The sequence below is a fragment of the Musca autumnalis genome, unplaced genomic scaffold (assembly GCF_047663935.1).
Source record: "Musca autumnalis isolate F117 unplaced genomic scaffold, ASM4766393v1 scaffold_3, whole genome shotgun sequence".
NCBI classification, from domain to species: Eukaryota; Metazoa; Arthropoda; class Insecta; order Diptera; family Muscidae; genus Musca; species Musca autumnalis.
In genome coordinates, this window is record NW_027411866.1 from 102,635,585 (window position 1) to 102,657,917 (window position 22,333).

General features: G+C 33.5%; 1 protein-coding gene across 1 annotated transcript in view; it reads right to left on the bottom strand.

Annotated features, from left to right (window-relative positions):
• The window catches only part of SPR (G protein-coupled sex peptide receptor), a 313,996-nt gene that overhangs the window by 23,673 nt on the left and 267,990 nt on the right, over positions 1–22,333 (bottom strand). The gene's annotated exons all lie outside the window — the stretch shown is intronic.

The following is a 22,333-nucleotide window of genomic DNA, read 5'->3' on the forward strand; positions in this document are numbered from 1 at the left end:
ACGTTATTCGATGATTAAAAAAGATCCTTTTACCACATCTTTACAAATAAAAAAACTACTTAAATATTAATTTTGACGCATCAACAACCCCTAAAACCCTCTGTGGTGGCCACATTAGAGCTCACAGTGTCAGAAAAGTATCATTTTAATCGAAAAATTATACACTTCCTACGTAGTGGTGTAGGGTATAAAAATATTCAGCAAATAATACAGTTTGCTAGAAATCACATCGCTTGGTCTAAGAAAAATTGCGTACCATTCTTTGGTCTGATGAAACCAAATATATTTTTTGTTCCGATAGAGGAGTTTATCAGGGTTGAAGACCTAAAAATCAATAATATAACCCAAAATATACTCTAAAGGCGGCTAAATATGGCAAAGGTAACAGCATGGTGTTGGGCTCATTTTCTTACTATGCTGTGGGGTATCTATACAGTATTCAAAGTGTTTTTGAAATCACTAGATTACATTGATTTTTTGAAAAATATAATTCTTCCGTATGCTGAAGGGGGTGTGGCTCTCAAATGAGTCTTCAGCAAGGTTAATGACCCAAAAATGACGCCAAAATGAAAAAAGGTGTTCCAGGATAGTTAAGTTAAGTTGTTAGAATGGCCCATACAATCCCTTGATTTGAACCCGATTGAAAAATGTTGTGGAATGAAGTTAAAAAATCAAGCAGGGGAAAGTGTCCATCAAATTATGGCGACCTTTGGCAACTTATACAGGTTGCGTAGGACGCGATACCAGTAGAGAAGTGCCAAAATTTGGGCGACTCGATTCCCAGACGATGCGCTTACGTTTTAGAAAACAAAGGGTAGTCTACAAAGTAATAATGACACTGAAATACTTTACCTACCATTATTTAGTAAAATCCTGCATTAATTTCTTTCAAGTTTGGTCCTTATTAAAGGATGTCATTAAGTGTCCTTATTATTTTTCACACACCAAACTACGACAATTCGCATAAAATATAAAAGATAAATAAAATATGGTTACAAGCAATCAAAATATTTTTTTATAATACTTTTCGTAACATTTTAAGAAAACAATAAATTGTATAAACTAATGTAATTTTCACTTTTTAGTCAGTTTTCAATGTAATCTTGGTTATGGATTGAAGTGTCCTTATTATTTTTCACACCACTGTATGTACGTTCAGAGTTTGTGTTAATGTACAAAAGTTCGCGTGTTACAATACACCAAACATGAGCTTCAACATAAGTTAAATTTCTACAAATATGCCCATATATCGCATTTGGACCGATTTTCACCAAAAACAATTTTCAGCTAAATCAGACAATAAATGCGACCTGCACGTTGCGAACGGACGGACGTATATGCATAAATCGACTCAGAAAGTGATTCTATGTATATCCCCAAATGCAACTATCTCGTTTTGTTATTTTTCTCCCAAATTAGCTCCAATTTGGCACTTGGAGCAAAAAAAAAAAAATAAATAAATTAAAATAAAATAAAAGTAAAGTAAGTAAATAATAAATTACATTTTTTTAACATTTGTTTGTTGTTTTATTTAGGAATTTATCTTAAACATCTTGAAAACTGCGCAATTTTTTGATTTTTAAAATGCATTAGCAATTATAGTACCAGCTCACAGTGGTTCCAGACATTGGCCAAAAATAAAAAAAGTGAATGTCAAATTTTTGGTACAACATCTGGCAACTCTGACAGCTATGGCATGAACCTTTTTCAAAATATATTATTTTTTAATTTAATTAATCGAGCTTTTTATGACCTAAGGAGATTACATAGAAAAATTGATACTTAGCGATGTCCTACACACACAAATCAACCACTATGCGACGATCGTTTCGTTAGCTGGTTAGGCTAACATCATCAGGCATATTAGATGTTGTTGTTCATCTTAATAATAGTTCCAAAAGTCGAAACTTTGACTAATATTTTTTGTAGTGAGTACAACTTACAATTTACGTAACTAATACGTATTGCAACGCGAAACTAATATGTATTGCAACATTTTATATTGAATTTTAAAAGAGGAGGTAAAAGCTTAATTTAAAAAAAAATGGCGTTTTAACATGTTTTCGAATTCTAGTAATGCCAATTCTATCATGTACTTAAATTTGACCTAAGATTTTAAACATGATGCCCACCAGTGCAAACCTCGAGAATAATTTTCCAATGTAGGTCATGGGTTCAAGATTATCCAGTATTAATATCAGCTACCATCTAGTACCAGTCTTTAAATGGTGGTGGCAGACTAAAACTACTCTAGCATATGGTTTCTACGGATATATGTGCATTAACATAATTGGCATCAATGGAAAGGTCTTACAAACACGACTTACGTGGGCGGTACGTGTCTTTCCGGAAGAAAGAAATAAGATCTGTATTAAATTTTTTACCAATTTTCAGACAAAAATGTTTGTCTATTTAACCCGCTACATTTGTTGGATTTTATATTGTTTTGGAGATTGTTTTGTTTCCGAATGCCTATTTTGGCATCATAAGATAATCGGAACGTTTGTTCATGACAGAAGAGGGGAAGAGGGGAGAATGATACCTTCATGGTTTCTTAAACAATCTGCGCAGCAGCACAAAGCTGTAACCAGCATATTAACTTGATATTTGCCAGCGTATTAACTTGATATTTGCCACTTTCTCCATACAAGTGGATCCACTGTGCTGCCGCTACAGGTGGGGATTTATATGACTGGGCATGCGACTTCAGAAAATTATTTTTTAAATACGAAAAAGAATTTTTATTTGGAATATGCAATGGCTAAATCTATTGCGAACACAAAATAACGTCATTCAGCAATACCCACTAATGCTGGTACAATTATTGCTAAACCATTTTTAAAATCGACAAATGAAGAAGATTTTACGTTTTTTTTAATAAATTCCTAATTAAAACAACAAAATAAATGTTAAAAATGTATTTTTTGGTAAAGTGATAAATGTTTTACAGGAAATATTGTATTGTATTGAAACATTTTAAAATAAAAAATTATTTAAAAAAAATTAGTTATTTAGAAATGCACTTAAAACTAGAAAATAATTTGTCGCTTAGCCTCAATAAATATATTCTTTCTCATGATGGAATCTCCCAAATAAAACGCTTGCCGTTTAATTTTGCCACCACTTATAATTTAAATGCAAGCATTTTATTTGAGAGATTCCATCATGAGAAAGAATATATTTATTGAGACTAACAGCGTGTTTTTGTAAAAATGCTTGTCTGTCACACGAACCGTTCGTACTAAAACGTATACGTTCAAAATTTTGTTCTTGTAAAATTTTACGAACCATTCGTTTTTATCTAAAAGCTTTCGTATATTTCATAAAAGCTTTTATATTTCAGGGTTTCCATGCTACTAATTTTGTGAATTTTGGATAGGCATCTGTATGTAAAATGTGTTACTTGATGCCAACCCCGATAAACGGATGACAAACAAAAAATAAGAAAAAATTGTAATCAAATTTGTCCAAAAATAATTGTGATAATATGAAGAAACGGATGTACATATACGCGTGTGCTGCTATGGAAAATAAATAAAATTGCATTCCCTTCCAGTTTTCGTGTGTTTGTTTACCATTTATTACTCAAATTATTTCATTTTCATTCAATACGATGGGTCTTTTCCATTCGTTTATTTTTGACGTATTCGTTCGTCCGATTTTGTTACGAAAACCAAAAAAATACGAATATAAAAAGCTTTCATTTGTTTGTCACACGAATACAAACGTCAACCGCTATGAAAACCAAATTGTGTCTTCATTCATGAAATCGACGAACGAATGGGCAAAAACTTTTTACGAAAACAGACTGTAAGCGACAAATTATTTTCTAGTTTTTAGTGCATTTCTAAATAAAACACTGAAACTTAATTTATTTAAATCATTTTATATTTTTAACTTTTTAGTAAATACATTTTTTGACCACGGACCACTGTAGTACCGTTATATAAAGGCTATACCAAACCCTGGACTTATGTCCATAATTTTTGGTGGGGAAGTTTCTGTACCATTGGGAACTCCAAATGCCAAGTTACAGCCAATTCTGGCTAAAAATGAAGATAAAATCCTTAAAACATTTGAAATCTGGTGCCACTATACGTATGTGGGCTATACCAAAACCTGAACCTATGGTCATAATTTTTGGTGGGGAAATGTCTGTATCATTGGAAATCCCAAATGCCAAATGACAGCTAATTCGGTCGAAAAGGAAGATAAAATCCTCAAAATACCTGAAATCGGGTTGTACCGCTATATGGGGGCTGTAGGAAAAAATGGGCCCATATTCATGTATTGTCATCCAAATCTGAAAAGTGTGCAATGTTTCAGTTCGATTGGTCAACTGCAACTGCGTTAAAAATGAGTTACTAGATTTCAACTAAATCGGGTGGTACCGCTATAAGGGGGCTATAGAAAAAATTTGACCCATATTGGATTTGGTTTCATATTCAAGTATTGTCATCCAAATCCGAAAAGTGTGCAAAGTTTCAGTTCGATTGGTCAACTGCAACTGTGTGGAAAATGAGTAACCAGATTTGAAAAGCAAGTTAAATAAAACACCGTAAAAACACTGTAAAAGTGGTAAAAATGGACCAATATTGGTTTTGATTTCATATTCATTTATTGTCATCTAAATCTAAAAAGTGTGCAAAGTTTTAGTCCGATTGGTCAATGCAACTGTGCCAAAATTGAGTTACCAGATTTGAAATGCAATTTAAATAAAACACCGTTAAAACGCTATAAAAATGGACCAATATTGGATTTGATTCTATATTCATGTATTGTCATCTAAATCTGAAAAGTGTGCAAAGTTTCCGTTCGACCAATCGACTGCAACCGTGTTAAAAATTAGTTACCAGATTTGAACTAAAAGGACACCAACGCAAGTTAAATAAACACTATAAAAGCTAAGAAAATTAAAATTATAATTATGCGAATCCCACTAGCAAAGAGGGCTTAAAATGCTTGTAGTTAATCGTAGTTTAATACAGACAAATTTCAAAAAATCAAAAACATTGAAAAAATCTGATATTTTTTATATTAAATCGGGAAAGTTTCTTCAAGCCCACTGTGGATTTTTTTTCATATTTTTATACCCTACAACACTATGTGGGGAGGGTATTATAAGTTGGTTTTAGCCAAAAAGTTTGTAACGCATCGAAATAATGGTCGTAGACACATATACCAAAATGAATGTCTCGACGAGCTGAGATGATCTGGCTATGTGTATCCGTCCGTCCGTATGTCCATCTAAACTTTGTAATCACGCTACAGGTCGCAATTTTGATCGGATCGTCACCAAATTTTGGCTGCTGATGGGGGTCCCGGAGGGAAAGAAGCATATTTTGGTGATGGTCGGATAATATTAAGGGGTCGGAATGGGGAAAAATTATTTGGAGAAAAAGACAATGTTTTTTTCAAAGCAAATATCTCAGCGTCTATAAGGGGTATACCAAAAGCAAAACCTGACAATGAAAGTAGAAAATATCGCCTTTCTAACAGTGTAATGTAGTTTGTCGTAGATGGTCAAGGAAAAAAGATATCGCAATAGTCGCTAATGAAACCCAACTTTTCATATTTTCGATTTTAATTATAATGGCGAATATCATAGCTTTGGTTGGGGACCTTCTAAAAGTAAAGCCTGATTATGAAAGTAGAAAATAACATTTTTAAAATGAAGCAAGAAATATAGCGCAATAGTCGGTAATGCAACCCAATTTTTCAAACTTTTTCAAACTGATCGGCTCGTCGCGAATTTTTAGTAGTCCTATTCCAAAAAGAAAGACCGTCAATGGATTAGGAAAATATCACCTTTATTATGATACTAAATAGGTTGGCGCACATCCCATTTCCCATTTGTTTATTTGAATTGTACTGACGAGTATATCAGCTTTGGTTGGATGCTTTTAAACAATGAAGACATTCTGAGCCTGTTTCTGTTGGACATATTCCAAGGAGAGAGCTTGATAATGAAACTAAACCATCTGAGCTTTAAATAAATACAAAATGTGTCATTTTTTGGTAAAATATCAGAGTTATTGCAAAAGATGCCAAGCTATACAATTTTAAATGACAAATACCTCTGCTTCTATTTAGTGTGTAATAGACGTGTAAAATGCTAATCAAGAAGACCAGCTTTCGATCAGTACCAAGTAGGTGTCGACAGTAGTCAAATATAAAATTAAATATTTATTAAAAACTAGCAGACCCCGGTCCGCGTTGCTAGCCCGTCGTAATGCGTTTTAATGACAACTTTTTATCGACTTTATGCTTGCCAATTCAAAAATAGGTATTTTCTACCTCACTTCTTCGGTCCATATTTAAACCGAGAAGGATTTATAATTTATCAACAGATTTAGTCTGTAACTTTTCTTTTCTCTTACGGACTTTGTCGGATTTTTTCGCCAATTTGTGCCTTTTAGGATAGATTATCGTCCATGTCCCCTGTCTTTATCCTAAAGCGATCTAATTATAAAAGTTTAAATCGAATTCTCCCGCTTATTGAGACTTATACGTTTTAGCTTTTCATGGCTGATGGACCGTTGAACCTTACCATTTAAGTACATTTGTAAATATATAGTTTTTCTTGATCGGGGGCGCAACCACCTCGAAAACTAATTTGCAGCCTGATGTACTCATAAGTGTAGCAAATATAGCGATTATAAAATAATAGGCCCCGAAATTCGTCTACAAATATATAGCATTTTGGACCACCGAATATTCCTGAAAATTTTCGGAAAATTAGGTTCAGTAGTTTTGGAAAAATAATGTTTTGAAAATATTGGGCGTGGTCATCAGTTTTCAAGATATAACATATTAAAAAAGTGGGCAGGTATTTTGGCTCCAAATATGTACCTAGGGTGCACACAACTTCATTGCCTACCAAAATGTATGGTGAAACGGATATAATCATAAGTTTGGCTTATACGTATAGCGTTTAACAGAAAGGCATGGGGAAGGTACCCCACCTCTTCCGAAATTCATAAAATATACATAATAACGGCTAACATTGAGCTTTTGCTGCAAATTTTATGGAAATCCCTTCAGTAGTATTGCAGTTATGACATATTAAAAAAACAGGCGTGGTCGGGCCTATAGGCCCCAAAGAAGTACCTAGATTGTAGATTAATCCGTAAATTTTGAATCCGATACATACATAATTTTTGCAAATATAACGTTTTTTAAGTATCGCATAGGGGAGGTACCCCGCCTCTATGGAATTTCGGGGGCGTGGTAAACTTTTCTTTACAAAAAACCTAAGTTGGGTTATGAAAACATTTGATTTTTATTCATAAAGGTAAGGCGTTTTTTTAAATATGCCCCCTTCAAAATTCAAAAAAAAAATGCCCGTACATTCCCTGAAATTTTCAGGAAAATCGGTTCAGTAGTTTTGTAGATGTAACATATTTTAAAAAGTGGGTGTGGTCAAGTCTTTGGTTCCTAAAAAAGTAGGTAAGGTCGGAGACACAACCACAATTGTCTCGCAAATTAAGTTACAAATAGATACATTCGTAATTATTGTAAGTATAACATTTTTAAAAAAGTAGGGTATATGGGAAGTACCCTTCGGTAGTTTTGTAGATATAACCTAATTAGAAAGTGAGTGTGGTCGGATCTTAAGTCCCAAAATAAGTACGTAAGGTTGGAGACACAATCGCCATTGACTCGGAAATAAATTCCCAAAACGATACATTCGTATTTGTTGCAAATATTGCATTTTTACAAAAATAGGGCATAGGGGAGGTACCCGCCCGATCCGAAAGTCAAAAGATATGTAGCCTATTTTTATCGGGAACCAACCCTGTACATTCGCTGAAAGTTTCAGGAAAATCGATTCAGTAGTTTCGTAGATATAACATATTTAAAAAAGTGGACGTTGTCCAGTCTTAATGCCCCAAATAAGCACGTAAGGTCGGAGACACACTCGCCATTGACTCGGAAATTAATTTTCAAAGCGATACATTTGTAATTGTTGCAAATATTGCATTATTACAAAAATAGGGCATAGGGGAGGTACCCCGCCCGATCCTATTTCAACCGGGGGCCATCACTCTACGTTCCCTGAAAATTTCAAAATGAAAATCTGTTGAGTAGTTTCGTAGATATAACATATTTATAAAAGTGGGCGGAAAAGTGGGCGTGGTCAATTTTTCTTTGCATAAAAACCTTAACTGGACTATGACTAACATTTTCACAAAAAATTATCGAAATCGCTCCAGCCGTTTTCAACTGATTCAATTACCAACAAACGACAATTGAGTTTTATATATAAAGATTAAATATCAGTTCGCCTTAAGTCATATGGTATAAAAGCCAGATATTTGAAAACTTTAGTTCCTTCCTTAATAGAAATGTTTACGAGTGAAAAGCTTATGAACAGGGATAGTCGTGTAGGGTATTACATAGTCGGCCCCGTCGCGACTATAGCCTTTGCTCACTTGTTTAGTATTTAGCGGATATAAAAAATGCAAAATAAGATTTATTCTATTTGAACCAATATTACAGAATTATTTCTTTGCATAAAGATTTTACAGTATTTGACTTTTTCAAGGCGCGATATCTCTGGAACCTTTAGTCAAAAAATCTGAAAGCATATCTACATGTTTTGCTGATGAGCAGTATCACCACAGCAAAAAATAAAGGAAATCAAAACCACTATATGGTTACAAACGTCAAAAAACATACATAATACGCACTTCATAAAATCGAAATGTAAATTTCAAATTTCTTCATACATAGCTCTTCTAATGTCCTTACTACTCTTTTCTACTCATCAAATACGGCAATCAACATGTCTTTAAATATGGCAACAAAGTAGATTTTCTCAGAATATAAAAACATTTTTAAGTTCATAACCTAGATTCTATAACTTACTAATGATGCTCTTAAAAAGAAACAAGTAGTCAGTAACAAGCTTTCATATTACATCATTAATTTCTCATAATGATTGCTAAATATGAAATACAACGAGGAAAAGCTGTTACATACACTTTTCACAGTTACGTTGAACTAACAACGAAGGACGTGAAATGTATGGATTAAAGCTGAATATCAGAACAACATCATTGTCACACACACATACCCACATGTCTTAACACAAACATGTACACGCTTCCTTTCAATTTCGTCGACGTTTACAATGAAATCATTGACCTAAATTATTAAAAATTTTGAGCTCTCTTCCTAGATTCATAATGCAAGGGGTGATGTTTTGAGAAGTTTTATAGAAATTGTAATTAATTACACTAAAGAGGAATAACATCGGCATTGCAGGATTTGAGCATAGAAAATGTTCTGGTGTTATCCTTTCGGTATTTTGACACTTTTAGCCACATTTATATATTTGTATTATACGCTCCTATTTTATATGGAGTGTATACTAATTTTGTTATATAATAATACAATTTTTCTCAATCCGAGAAGTGTCCCTAAACTGCACTCGTGCTAACAATTTTGAACTTTCTGGGGGAGTGGACGAAGGTGTGAATATATATGATCCATCTTCGAACTTGATCCTCAGTTAACATATTCTACTTCTTAAAATATGTCGTGTCTGGGGATGTAAGTTCTTTCGTAAACAAAATATTATCCCGGAAAAGTGAATTATATATATATATTCTCTAGGAAAACGAAAGCAAAAGCTTTCGTTTTCCTAAATAAGGCAATAAACGTTTGTCAAACCTTGGAGTAATTCTGGATAGGAAACTTAAATGGAAAGGCCATATTCAGGAATGGGCTAATAAAGCTCACAGATGTTGGTCAACCTGTTGGAGGGCTATTGGTTTAAAATGTGCAGTAAGTTGGTTTTAAAAAAATCGATATACGTTCACAATATTTTGTAACATATCTCAATTGAATATGTATTTGGATACCAACATATTTTTTAGTCATATTTCTTATCGGTGAAGAGAGGATTTTTGTCAAAGAGAGTAACAACAGGGCTCTCGCTTATTTTATAATAAAGAGCTGTATGTATGGTGTAGTAGAAGACACAGAAGCGAAAACGGGAGGGTAAAAAGTTTGTTTTTACTTTGGTGGTGTGTATGCGGCAAAACGCGTGCCTTTTGTGCTTTGTTGTTGCGATTTTTTCCACAAGCATTAATTTCTTTCTGTTAACTACCCAGCAAAATGTTCGATGCCAAAGATGACATTCAATCATGGGTGTAAGTGATCTAGCATGTCATCTTTTTAGCATCTTCATCGATGAATTTTATATGAGCGTGGACCCCAAAAGATGACGTTCTTTTCTGGATCCTAAGCATGTCATTTTAACCAATACGTTGACATGTCATTTCCACCAATGATTTGACATGTCATTTTCACCAATGCTTTGACACGTCATTTTCACCCATGCTTTGACATGTCATTTTAACCAATGCTTTGGCATGTCATTTTCACCAACCCCTTGGCATGAAATTTTCATATTGTTTGGAAAATGGAAATGCTGTATTGAAATATGGTTTTCATGAAAAACAAAACTCTTTATTAATTCAAACGAATTCATGAAATAGCTACAATTAATTTATCAGTTTAGTTTTTCAAAAGTTTACATCCAAAATTGCAATGTAATCACCACCGCTGCAACGCAAAAGATTACTTCCTCCGTTCTCCGCAACTGATATTCTTTCATCTTACAAAAGGTTTTTTCAATTATCTTCCCATCACCAGTTCAGATTTCGACATGGACTCCAAATGCACTCCTTTAAGTATTTTTATTTCGTAAATTACTTTTATTTTATAATTTTGTTATTTTATAACAACATTTTGGTAATTTATACTCTTTTGTTTAGTGACGGAATATGTAGGGATCTACAACCCGGCTTGCTTTAGGGATCTCTAAGAACAAAATGTAACGAACGGGGAGGAGAGACTTTTATGGAAAATACCATTTATGCTTAATTAATTTATTTTTAATTGTTTCTTTCCAAAAGTAGTTTCTTCTTTATTTTCAGATTCTTGTTCCTTTTCCTTTCGGACTTTTTTTCAAATTCCAAGAAGCGAGATTTGATTGATTTCATTCTATGTCAGATTTAGAACAGACAAGGGAACTTTTAAAATAGCAATGTGTGCAGTCCGATTCTATTTTTAGCTCGATGGTTGGGACTTCATATAATACCAATTGTTTAGAAGTTTTAGTTGTTTGATATGCAGAAAATGTAAGACAACATCACGACGACAGTTCTAACAACTTTGGTCTGTTCCAGAAACTGCAAGAATCTACTTATTTTTACTACGATAACAATTTTTCCTTTATGTTATCGGAAAAAATAGTAAAAATTAGTAGATTTTTGCAATACTGGAACATACCAAAATGAAAATAAACAGGTGTGTAAATAAAAACACAAACATCATCTCTATTGGATCGATGGGTACAAATGCTGATGAAAAGATCAGATCTTTCACGACTTCCTTTGCATTGGTTCAAATCCTAATGAAAAGATCGGATCTTCCACGACTTCCTTTGAACCAATGCAAAAGATGACATGAAATCACGTCATCGCAAAGAACCCCTTCCGTCAAATTTTGCTGGGTAACCTAGCAGGTGAATGGGAAAAGAAAACAATGGTATGAATAATTTTTGCTATTTTTTCTTCAGTTTTCTTAAGACAATCGTTGAGTAAAGACGGTAAAGTGAGTGAATAAATCAGTTTTTTCGCGTTTTCTTAAAGTAATAGTGCTTTTAAGTAAATTAAATGTCCAATACATTTTATAATTGGAAATTTTATAATTGAATCAAAAATATTTTATTGCACAAAGAAATATGGAAATGGAAATATTTTATTGCACAAAGAAGAAATCGCATTTAATATTTGTAATTACATCAATATATTTTTTATATACATACAAATATACATATATGTATCTATGCGTCTGTTGTTGCTTTTGCCTTTTGGTATTTCTATGCATTGCAATAAACCACCACCATTTATAAATGTATGTATATGTTCGAGATAGTCAGTGAGCGCTAAATTAGAGCAAGTGAGCATACATCTCAATGTGTTTCACATTGAAATTTACGCTCCCTTGATCTCAATAAGCGCCCACTGGTGCATGCGTTTGTTTTTTGTGGCTTTTGGGTTTGTATTTATATTAAATCTAAACAAATATTTGTTTGGACTTGCCAACGAAACACATTATATTGCTGTAAACAGGACCACAAGAAGTAATTTCGGTAGAAGTTTGCAAACGATTCTCGAACTGCACTGAAGCGAAAAACTTTTGAGGGAGGCACCCTTCCGATATAGCACTTCTTGGAATTTGTAGTAACCAAACCAGTAAATTACTAAGTTTGGAAGAAATTTTTGTAAACGTTTTAGAGTTATATTGCACAATAGCCATTGTAGTGTGCCGACAGGGTTTTGGAGCTTTTGGGCCGTTGTAAATGAGGCCGCTAGAACAACCTACTGAAAAAAAGAATAACAAGTAAAAATAGATCAGTCGTCTTTGCCGACAGAGATATAAACGCAGCCTATGTGAATTGAAATTTTCATCTACGGACAGATCGAATGTATTTAGGGTGTTTTCAGAATTTTTGGCTTTTTTTGGACATTTGAACTTGCCGACAATGATGTGAATTAGGGTTTAAATTTTAAAATGTTGCGTAGGAGATACTTAAAGGAATGCACATAGGTTTCAATCAGGAAATTTTTGGCCAAAACCCTATTTTTGAAGTTTCGAAATTTTAACTTTTTTTTGCACAGGATAACAAAAAACACTTCAAGTCATCTGAAAATAATTAGTTTTTGTAAATAACGTTAGTATTCGTTGATTGTCGCAGTACCAAAGTTGATACTTTTTTATGTAAAAATAAAACGGACTTTGTGCTGTAAAATATACAATTTTTGTTGTATTGCGTCGCTGCATAAATATACAGACGTGAGACCAAAGTTATTATGAATCGAGAAGCTGTTCATGAGTACTTTTATAATATTTACAAAAATTAGCGTAATATAATAAATTTTTATATATATATTAAAAATTATATTTTACAAATATTTTTAAAATATATTTATACTTTAAAAAAAATGTCCAAGTTTGTCCACCTCCAAATTGATTTTGGAAGATAGATAGGGGTCTGAACTAATAAATTGAGAAATAAATTCTTGCTCAAATTTGCCACAGTTAAAATAAAGTGGATTTTTTTATTTTAAGATGGGAGAATTTTTTGTAAATACCTGTTGTGACTGTACGTAGTATTCAATTGAAATAGAACGGTAATACCTACATCTACCAACCGATTTTTCTTAAAATTCATATTTAAGGGTTTCAGAGTGTAGAAAACAAGTATGTGTAAGTTTTTTGAAAATAGGTCCATTTTTTGTCATAGCCCCCACATAAAAGTACCGTTCGATTTTAGATATTTTGTGAATTTTAGCGACATTTTATGACCGATTCGGCTGAAATTTGGTATTTCGACCTCTTGGAAGATATGAATCCTTCGTACCAAAAATTACATAGGTCAATGTTTTGGTTCAGACCCCACACAACGGGACCACCCTGTTCAACAAATTTTGCCAGTTTTTGGTCGATAAAACGTAAGAATTGCTGTTTGTACACATTTATTAAAAATAATAATTAATTTCAATAAAAAAAGGACGTTATGTCGATCTTATTTTTTGAGCCATATCTTTTCGATAGATATAGTATAACTTTAGGACCAATATGCCAGGAATCATGGACTTGTCCATCTTCGAACTGAAACTAAATTTGGACGACATATGACGAAGGCCAAATTTTGAAGCAAATGGGTAGATCAGTTCCAGGGTTATTGTGCTCTACATATAGTGCCGTAGGGGTTTTCTACATCTCTCGGGCTGTTTTCTCAAGAAGTATGGATTTGAACTTCTATGGGGGTGGTACCTGAAGGAGTGGACCGATATGGCTTATCTTCGAAGTTAATCTAAGTATGGACGAAATATAACGAATGTCAAATTTTGGACTGATTCGGAGGATGCGTTCGAGAGTTATCGTGCCCTCTAGCCAGGCAGACAGACGGACGGACATGGCTAAATCAACTCCAAATTGTTTGAAACGGATTTCGTCCAAACATACTTGGGGTCTAAAACCATTATTTCGATGAGGCACATTTTGAACGTATGAAAGTGTATTTACCCTCGTTAGCATAAAAGGGTATAAAAACGTGTTATACAATGTAATAGTTAGTTTTTTTAGTACTTATTTCAAAAGGTTCGTGGTAGATCTCCATAGCTTTTTTGATTTTTTTGAACATGTGGGTTAGGCCATTTTTAGCGCTGAGCTGAGTGGATTTTGTGAATATCATATCAGTGGCTATCAATATCAGATCCATTATTTGAGGAACTTCCTTAGCATAAGAACCCTTTTTTTGACAAAGTGAATTTATGGTCATCGACTGAGTGTATATCGCTGTCATTAAAGCCGATTGATTTTTATCCAGTTTTATACATTTTTGCGGAAATACAGATTGAACTTTAATTATAAATTCCTCTTCTTTCCCTCCAAACATTTGGAAGTTAAATATATCTTCTCTCAGTAAATGCGTCTCCGTAAAGTGCCTGCATTCAGTTAAAAATACGATTGTTGTCTATTTACAAGAACAAATATGTTGTTATCGCTTTTTTATCCGTATGTGGTCACAACTGCGCGACTTACGGTATTATAAAAAGCGACACATTATGTTGTACAAAAACAAATGTTTAAAGTCTGGAGTAGAGAGTAATGTTTTCAAAACAATAGTGGCAGCATTACAAAAACAATTTATCTTGCAAACAGTTAAGCGAATTGTAATGGAAGCAAATAAGTAGAATAAAACATGAGTTGATTGACGTGATTTTTTCAGTTCTTGTGACGTTCTGTTAGCAATCGGTGCAAACTTGATACAAAAATTTAAATGAAAATAAAGCTGTGTAGTTTCTTTATTGTATATTTACAACTTTTATAAAAAAGTAAATCAAACGTATTATTATTCATTTGAATTCAATGTTAATGCGGTTATTAAAGTTGCATTGTATTATAAAAATTGTTTCTTTTTTGATAAATTTTAAAATAAAATTCATCTTTTATAACCGCAGTTACATTAAATTCAAATGAATAATAATAATATGTTTGAATAAAGAATAAAAAACTAAATAGCCTTTTACAAATACTGTCGGTTGCGTCACTACTGAAAGTTTCGTAAACGGTACCTGCATGAGTACCTAATGCACACTCAAAGTGCCCCGCTTGCGACACTCCAAATGAATCGCATAAGAAACATACAACAGTGACGGAAGCGATAATAGAGTTTGGACCGCATAAGTGGAACAGTTTCTTTAGTCATTTTTGTCTTTTCCGAAACAAATGCGACTGTCGCAGTAGACACAACAATCCGTTTTCAGTGACTTTTGCGTCAAGCAAGCGATAGAAAATGTTTGGAGGGTTTAATGCTAAAAATATAAAAGTCAATGTGTGCTTTTGTGGGGGTGTTGTTGACTATAAATCAGCGTCGCCCATAATATTTCCATCAATACTACAGCATATGTGTATGCATGGGTGAAAAAAACAACAACCACATGATATTCATCGTTTGTTTATTTACACGTACACTGTACGTGAGAGAGAGAAGCAAATGCAAAAACAACTCAGTGGGCGCCCTCACTATTCTTCTTTGCAAAGACAGCGCGACCCTGCTATAAATGTATCTGTTGGCTGTGAAGTCAAGTCATCGCAATTTCCTTATTGTCATTATCATCATTAAAAACATTTGCTAACGATGTCTCTAACGAAAGTCTCTTTAGCTCACATTTACTTTCAACTCAATACACTTTACCCTTTCTCAAAAACGCACACTATGTTAAGTGTTTGACACAATTTGGCGGCATATGTGTTTATGTAATGGTGTGGGTGTGTTTTTTGTTTCTTTGTTTATGTCATCGTCGTTGTCATCTGTGATGGCATATTTGCATTTGGTGCTTTAATTCCATTCAAGTGAATCATCATCATTTGCCCTACTAATGACAGATTTTTCACACACACGCACACCCTGTATTTGTGTTCCAATAGTACCACTACCAGCACCAATTCATTTTTTGTCTTTCATCATAAAATAATGCGTTATTGATTAATGAGCTCTATCAAGCTACAGCGTGTAAGATTATATAAGAATTTGTAATGATTTTTTCTTCTGTAATATTATCCATTATATACTATTCCTTTGTGCCCTTTGCAAAACTTGGATGCTTAAAGGAACACTTTTGTTGTTGGCATTGTTTGGCTCCATTGGTTTTAAACCACAAATACACCCTTTCACGTCCACTCACTCTCTTTGTTGTGCATTGTCATTTTATCGCTGATAAATGTCAACAAGAGTAACAAATAATAAAAGCGCTATGCTACTCCTGAACATTTATCACTGTCAATGCGAAAAGGGCGCCTGAACTGCTGCTAGTGAAGCTTCTTACTGCTGCCGCTTGTGTTACGAATATTAGGTTGTCATTGATGTTAAGAAAATATAAACATTGGATGAGGAAAGGGTAATTTGAATATGAAAGCTCTGAATAAATCATGGTTAATGTAAATGATAAATTAAATAAGAAGACACATTTTTGTTTTGAGGTAATTTGGCTGGATAAAAATATATTGTTAACATTTTTAAGTATTTTTCTAAATTTAAGTATATTTCTAAATGTTTATTATTTTTTACCCTCAGCCATAATGTTGATGAGGGTAAGTACACTTTGATATTATCAACAAGTAAGTTCGGACGAGCCGAACTTGTCGTGGAGGGTTTACACCATGAGTTGTATTGAAGTAAAATGGGATAATTAGTTTCTTTCCTTTATCTTCTTCTTTATTGCATGTGCGATGTTCGAATGTTAGCGACCATATTACATTTCATGTATAATTTTTTAAGATTATTTAAGTCTGGAGTATTCGCCCATTGGCTTAACTTCATCATTACTTTCTTTACGGAGAGTAATGTTTACAAAACGCCCTAACAGCCTGCAAAATTTACTGATCGCCACCAATATCATGATTTCATCATTCATTTGTAAACATTACTCTCTGTAAAAAATGTAATGATTAAGTTAAGCCAGTGGGCGAATACTCCAGACTTTAGCAATCATATGATTGGATCTTCAACTATAACAAAACAAACAGAAAAAAAAGCGAAGGCACGCGCAAAACGGTATTTTTAAATTCCAACAACATACTCACAACCAACTGTGTTGACGTTATTTCAACTTACAGAAATCCATGATTTTTTAGTTGAATCGTGCTGTCAGCTTGCAAATATTTTGTTCTGGTGTTTACTTTGGGAAAGCCGAAAAGTGAGCATCATATTCATTAACATGAGAAATCATCATTTCAAAAAAAAAAAAAAAAAAAAACAAAAAAACTGAAAAGCCGATAATTCCCTTCGCCGAGATTACTCTCAGTAAAGAAAGTAATGATGAAGTTAAGCCAATGGGGGAATACTCCAGATTTAAGCAATCATATAATTATACCCTACACCACTATGTGGGGAGGGTATTATAAGTTGGTTTTTGCCCAAAAGTTTGTAACGCATCGAAATAATGGTCGTAGACCCATACTTATATATACCAAAATGAATGTCTCGACAAGAGTCGATCTGGCTTTGTGTGTCCGTCCTTCAGTCCGTCCGTCCGCCTGTCCGTCTCTCCCTCTGTCCATCTAAACCTTGTAATCACGCTACAGGTCGCAATTTTGATCGGATCGTCACGAAATTTTTGATGTTGATGGGGGTCCCGGAGGGGAAGAAGCCTATTGATTTTGGTGATGGTCGGATAATATTCAGGGCTTGGAATGGGCAAAAAACTTATGTGGATAAAAAGACAACGTTTTTTCCAAAGCGAATAACTCAGCTTCTATATTGGGTATACCAAAAGCAAAACCTGACAATGAAAGCAGAAAATATCGCCTTTCTAACAATGTAAAGTAGGTTATCGTAGGTGATCAAAGAACGAAGATATCACAATAGTCGCAAATAAAACACAAATTTTAATTTTTGCGATTTTAATTATAATGACGAATATCACAGCTTTGGTTGGGGACTTTCCAAAAGCAAATCCTGACTATGAAAGTAGAGGATTCCATCTTTACAATGATGCAAACTATTTCGGCGTAGGTGACCAAATAACGGAGATATCGCGATGGTCGGTAAACATCCCATTTTTAATTTTTTTGGAAATCACGCTACAGGTCGCAATTTTGATCGGATCGTCACGAAATTTTAAGAGTTAATGGGGGTCTCACAGATGAAGAAGCCTATTGATTTTGGTGATGGTCGGATAATATTCAGGGAATGGGCAAAAAACGTATTTGGAGAAAATGTCAACATTTTATTCCAAAGCAAATACTTCAGCGTCTGTAAGGGGTATATATATCACCTTTACAACGATGTAACGTAGGTTGTCGTAGGTGGTCAAACAACGAAGATATCCCAATAGTCGCTAATAGAACCCAACTTTTCATTTTTTTTCGATTTTAATAATAATGACGAATATCACACCTTTGGTTGGGGACCATCTACGTAAAAGCAAAGCCTGACTAAGAAAGTAGAAAATCCAATCTTTAAAATTATGCAAAGTAGGTTGGCGTAGGTGGTCAAATACTAGAGATATCGCAATAGTCGGTAAAACATAAATTTTTTCCACTTTTTCCACTACCGGTCGGAATTTTGATCGGATCATGACGAAATTTTCACACAGATAGAAGCATATTGATGTTGGTGATGTCGATAGTAATCTATATATATAAAATTGAAATTTGTTTGTCTGTCTGTTTGTTTGTTTGTTTGTGCCTTATAGACTCGAAAACCGCTGTACAGATCTTACTGAAGTTTTTAAGGTACATTGCTACATGGCCTGGAATGAAAATAGGCTATATCATTTTTTCAAATTTCGCGTTGATCTGAAGATATAACATCAAAACCGGAGGTACCTCCAAAAAATTTAGATTTTGAATGCAAATATCTTTAGAACTATTACATATACAATCTCCAAATTTTGTATGTGTTACGGAATTTGATGTAGAAATAAATTTACCAAATTATATTCAAATCGGTTCAGATTTGGATATAGCTCCCACATACATATATTTTCGGCCGATTTCCTTATTTTATGTAACAAACATGCTATTTATGTCCAATTTCAATGAAATTTGGAATGTGTGACGGAATTTGGTCTGGAAATAAACGTGCCAAATTATATCGAGATTGGTTCAGATTTGGATATAGCTCCCGTATACATATATTTTCGGCCGATTTCTTTTTTTTATGCACCAAACACGCTATATATGTCCAATTTCGCTGAAATTTAAAATGTGTGATGGATATTGGCCTAGAAATATATGTGCCAATTTATATCGAAATCGTTTCAGATTGGGATATAGCTCCTATATATATTTTCTGCCGATTTCATGTATTTGAGGCACCAAACACGCTATTTATATCCAATTTCAATAAAATTTGGAACGTGTGACGGAACTTGGTCTAGAAATATGTACATGTACCAAATTATATCGAAATTGGTTCATATATTTTCGGCCGATTTTCCGCATTTGATGCTCCAAACACGCTATATATGTCCAATTTCGCTGAAATTTGGAATGTGTAACGGACTTTGGTCTAGAAACAAATGTGCCAAATTATATCGAAATCGGTTCATATTTGGATATTGTCCCTATATATATTTTCGGCCGATTTCCTGTAATTAATGCACCAAACACTGTATGTATGTCCAATTTCGCTGAAATTTGGAATGTCTGACGGAATTTGGTCTAGACATAAATGTGCAAAATTATATCGAAATCGGTTATAATTTGGATATAGCTCCCTTATATATTTTCGGCCGATTTGCTGTATTTTATGCATCAAACACGCTATTTATGTCCAATTTCGCTGAAATTTGGAATGTCTGACGGAATTTAATGTAGACATAAATGTGCCAAATTATATCGAAATCGGTTCAGATTTGGATATAGCTCTCATATATATTTTATGCACCAAGCACACTATGTATGTCCAATTTCAATGAAATTTGGTATATGTGACGGAATTTGGTCTAGAAACAAATGTGCCAAATTATATCGAAATAGGTTCAGATTTAAATATAGCTCCCATATATATTTTCGGCCGATTTTTTGCATTTTGTGCACCAAACAAGTTATGTATGTTCAATTTCATTGCAATTTGGAATGTGAGACGAGATTTGGTGTAAAAATAAATGTGCAAAATGATATCGAGATCTGTTCAGATCTGAATATAGCTCCCATATATATTTTCATGTTTTTGTTACGTATGTCCAATTTCAATGAAATTTAAAGATACTTAGAAGTCATCATTATATACAAAAGTACTTATAGTTGAGAAGGAATTGACCAAGGCTACAGCTTTAAATATTATATCTTTGAGAGACTTCTTAAGAATAATGTTTTAAAATTATATAACTAAATCATAATTTGAGTACAAATTATGAATACGAGTGGGAGTTATCCTAAGAGTAATTTAAGATATCACAATATGTTATTAGGTATATGACCTGGAAAAAATAAGTCCCATTTATAAAATAAATTACAACTATCCTCAAACCTAAGGTTCTCATACGTGGTTCTATTCTTAATTTTATTCACTCCAAATCCAATCTGTACAAATAAAGAGAAATTAATACTCTATGAGTATATAACTATCTTAGGAATACTTATAGTCGAAAAGGCTTCAGGAGGAGTGTTACCTCCTGAAACATACAAAAATACCATAGTAGCTCCAAAACAGCCCTGAATGGATAGAGAACGCCTTCATATCTCCTATATTTATACGTTAAAATATTAAAAAAACATTCCATTAATGTTTATCTAAGTCGGGGTAGCAAAGCGCACCGGGTTCAGCTAATCTAATATATAAAAGGCAATGTGTGTATGTTAGTATGTTTGTATGTTAGTATGTTTGTATGTTTGTATGTTCCGAATAGACTCAAAAACGGCTGAATAGATTTTCTTGAAAATTTCAGATAATGTACTGGGAACACCGGTGATGAAAATAGGCTATATATTTTCTTGAATGGTCGTCGCGGAAGTGAAATATCGCGGTCATCCCAAATTATTCAAAAACGAAAAGACTCAAAAACGGCTGAATAGATTTTCTGGAAAATTTCCGATAATGTACTGGGAACACCGGTGGTGAAAATAGGCTATATATTTTCTTCAATGGTCGTCGAGGAAGTGAAATATCGCGGTCATCCTAAATTATTCAAAAATGTACTATTTCAGATAGTATAGCAAATTTTAGTAAGCGTGAATAAAACACCGCTATAACACTGGCTTCTATGTGTGGGATAACGCGGTCAACGCCATATTTTGGAATACAGTAAAATCCCGATAACTTGAGATGTCACAATAAAGCAATTCCGAAAAATCGATTGGGAAATCTTATAAAATTTTGTATGTGAAGTTTTTAGGTCTGAGAATAGGTCGTAATCTATTTATTTAACCCGCTAAGTGTAGTGACCGGTGGTCCTCCCGACAATTTTTTACGAAAACCGCGAAACTCAAGATACTTTTTAATATATTGTTTACAAATTGTTTGCAATGCTATGGTAATTACTGTCTTGACCTTGAATGGTCGTCGCGGAAGTGAAATATCGCGGTCATCCCAAAATTTTCAAAAATTTATTATTTCAATTAATTAGAACGTTCGTAAGCTGTTTTTATACGACTAAGAGTAGTGACCGGTGGTCCTCCCCTACAATGTTTTTAATAAAATCTGAAATCGCGGTCATTACAAAGTTTTCAAAAATTTATTATTTCAATTAATATACATAATTTAAGTAAGCGTGGCACAAAAATGATATAAACACTAGCTTGAACAAGTGGTAGTGGCCGGAGGTAGTGACCGGAGGTTCTCCTTCAAAATTTTTTAAAAAAAAAATCTGAAGTCCATGATATTTTTGAACGTATTGTTTACAGATTGTTTGCAATACTATTGTAATTACTGTCTTGACCCTGAATGGTCTTCGCGGAAGTGAAATATCATGGTCATCACAAAATGTTCAAACATTTATTATTTCAGATAATATACATAATTTTGTAAGTGTGCATAAAAAACGCTACAAACCCTGAAAACTTAACAATAAGTGGGATAGCTCGATCAACTCCACATTTTGGAATACAGTGAAATCCCGATAACTTGAGATGTCACTAGACCGAAATTCCAGAAAAATGATTGGACATCAGACAAAGTTATTCATATACAATACAATATCATCATTAGAATCAGAATACCGCGATAGTGTCCGATTTTTGAAAATATTACAATTACGGATAAAATCTCAAAATGTGGGAAGTGAAACTTCATGAGCAT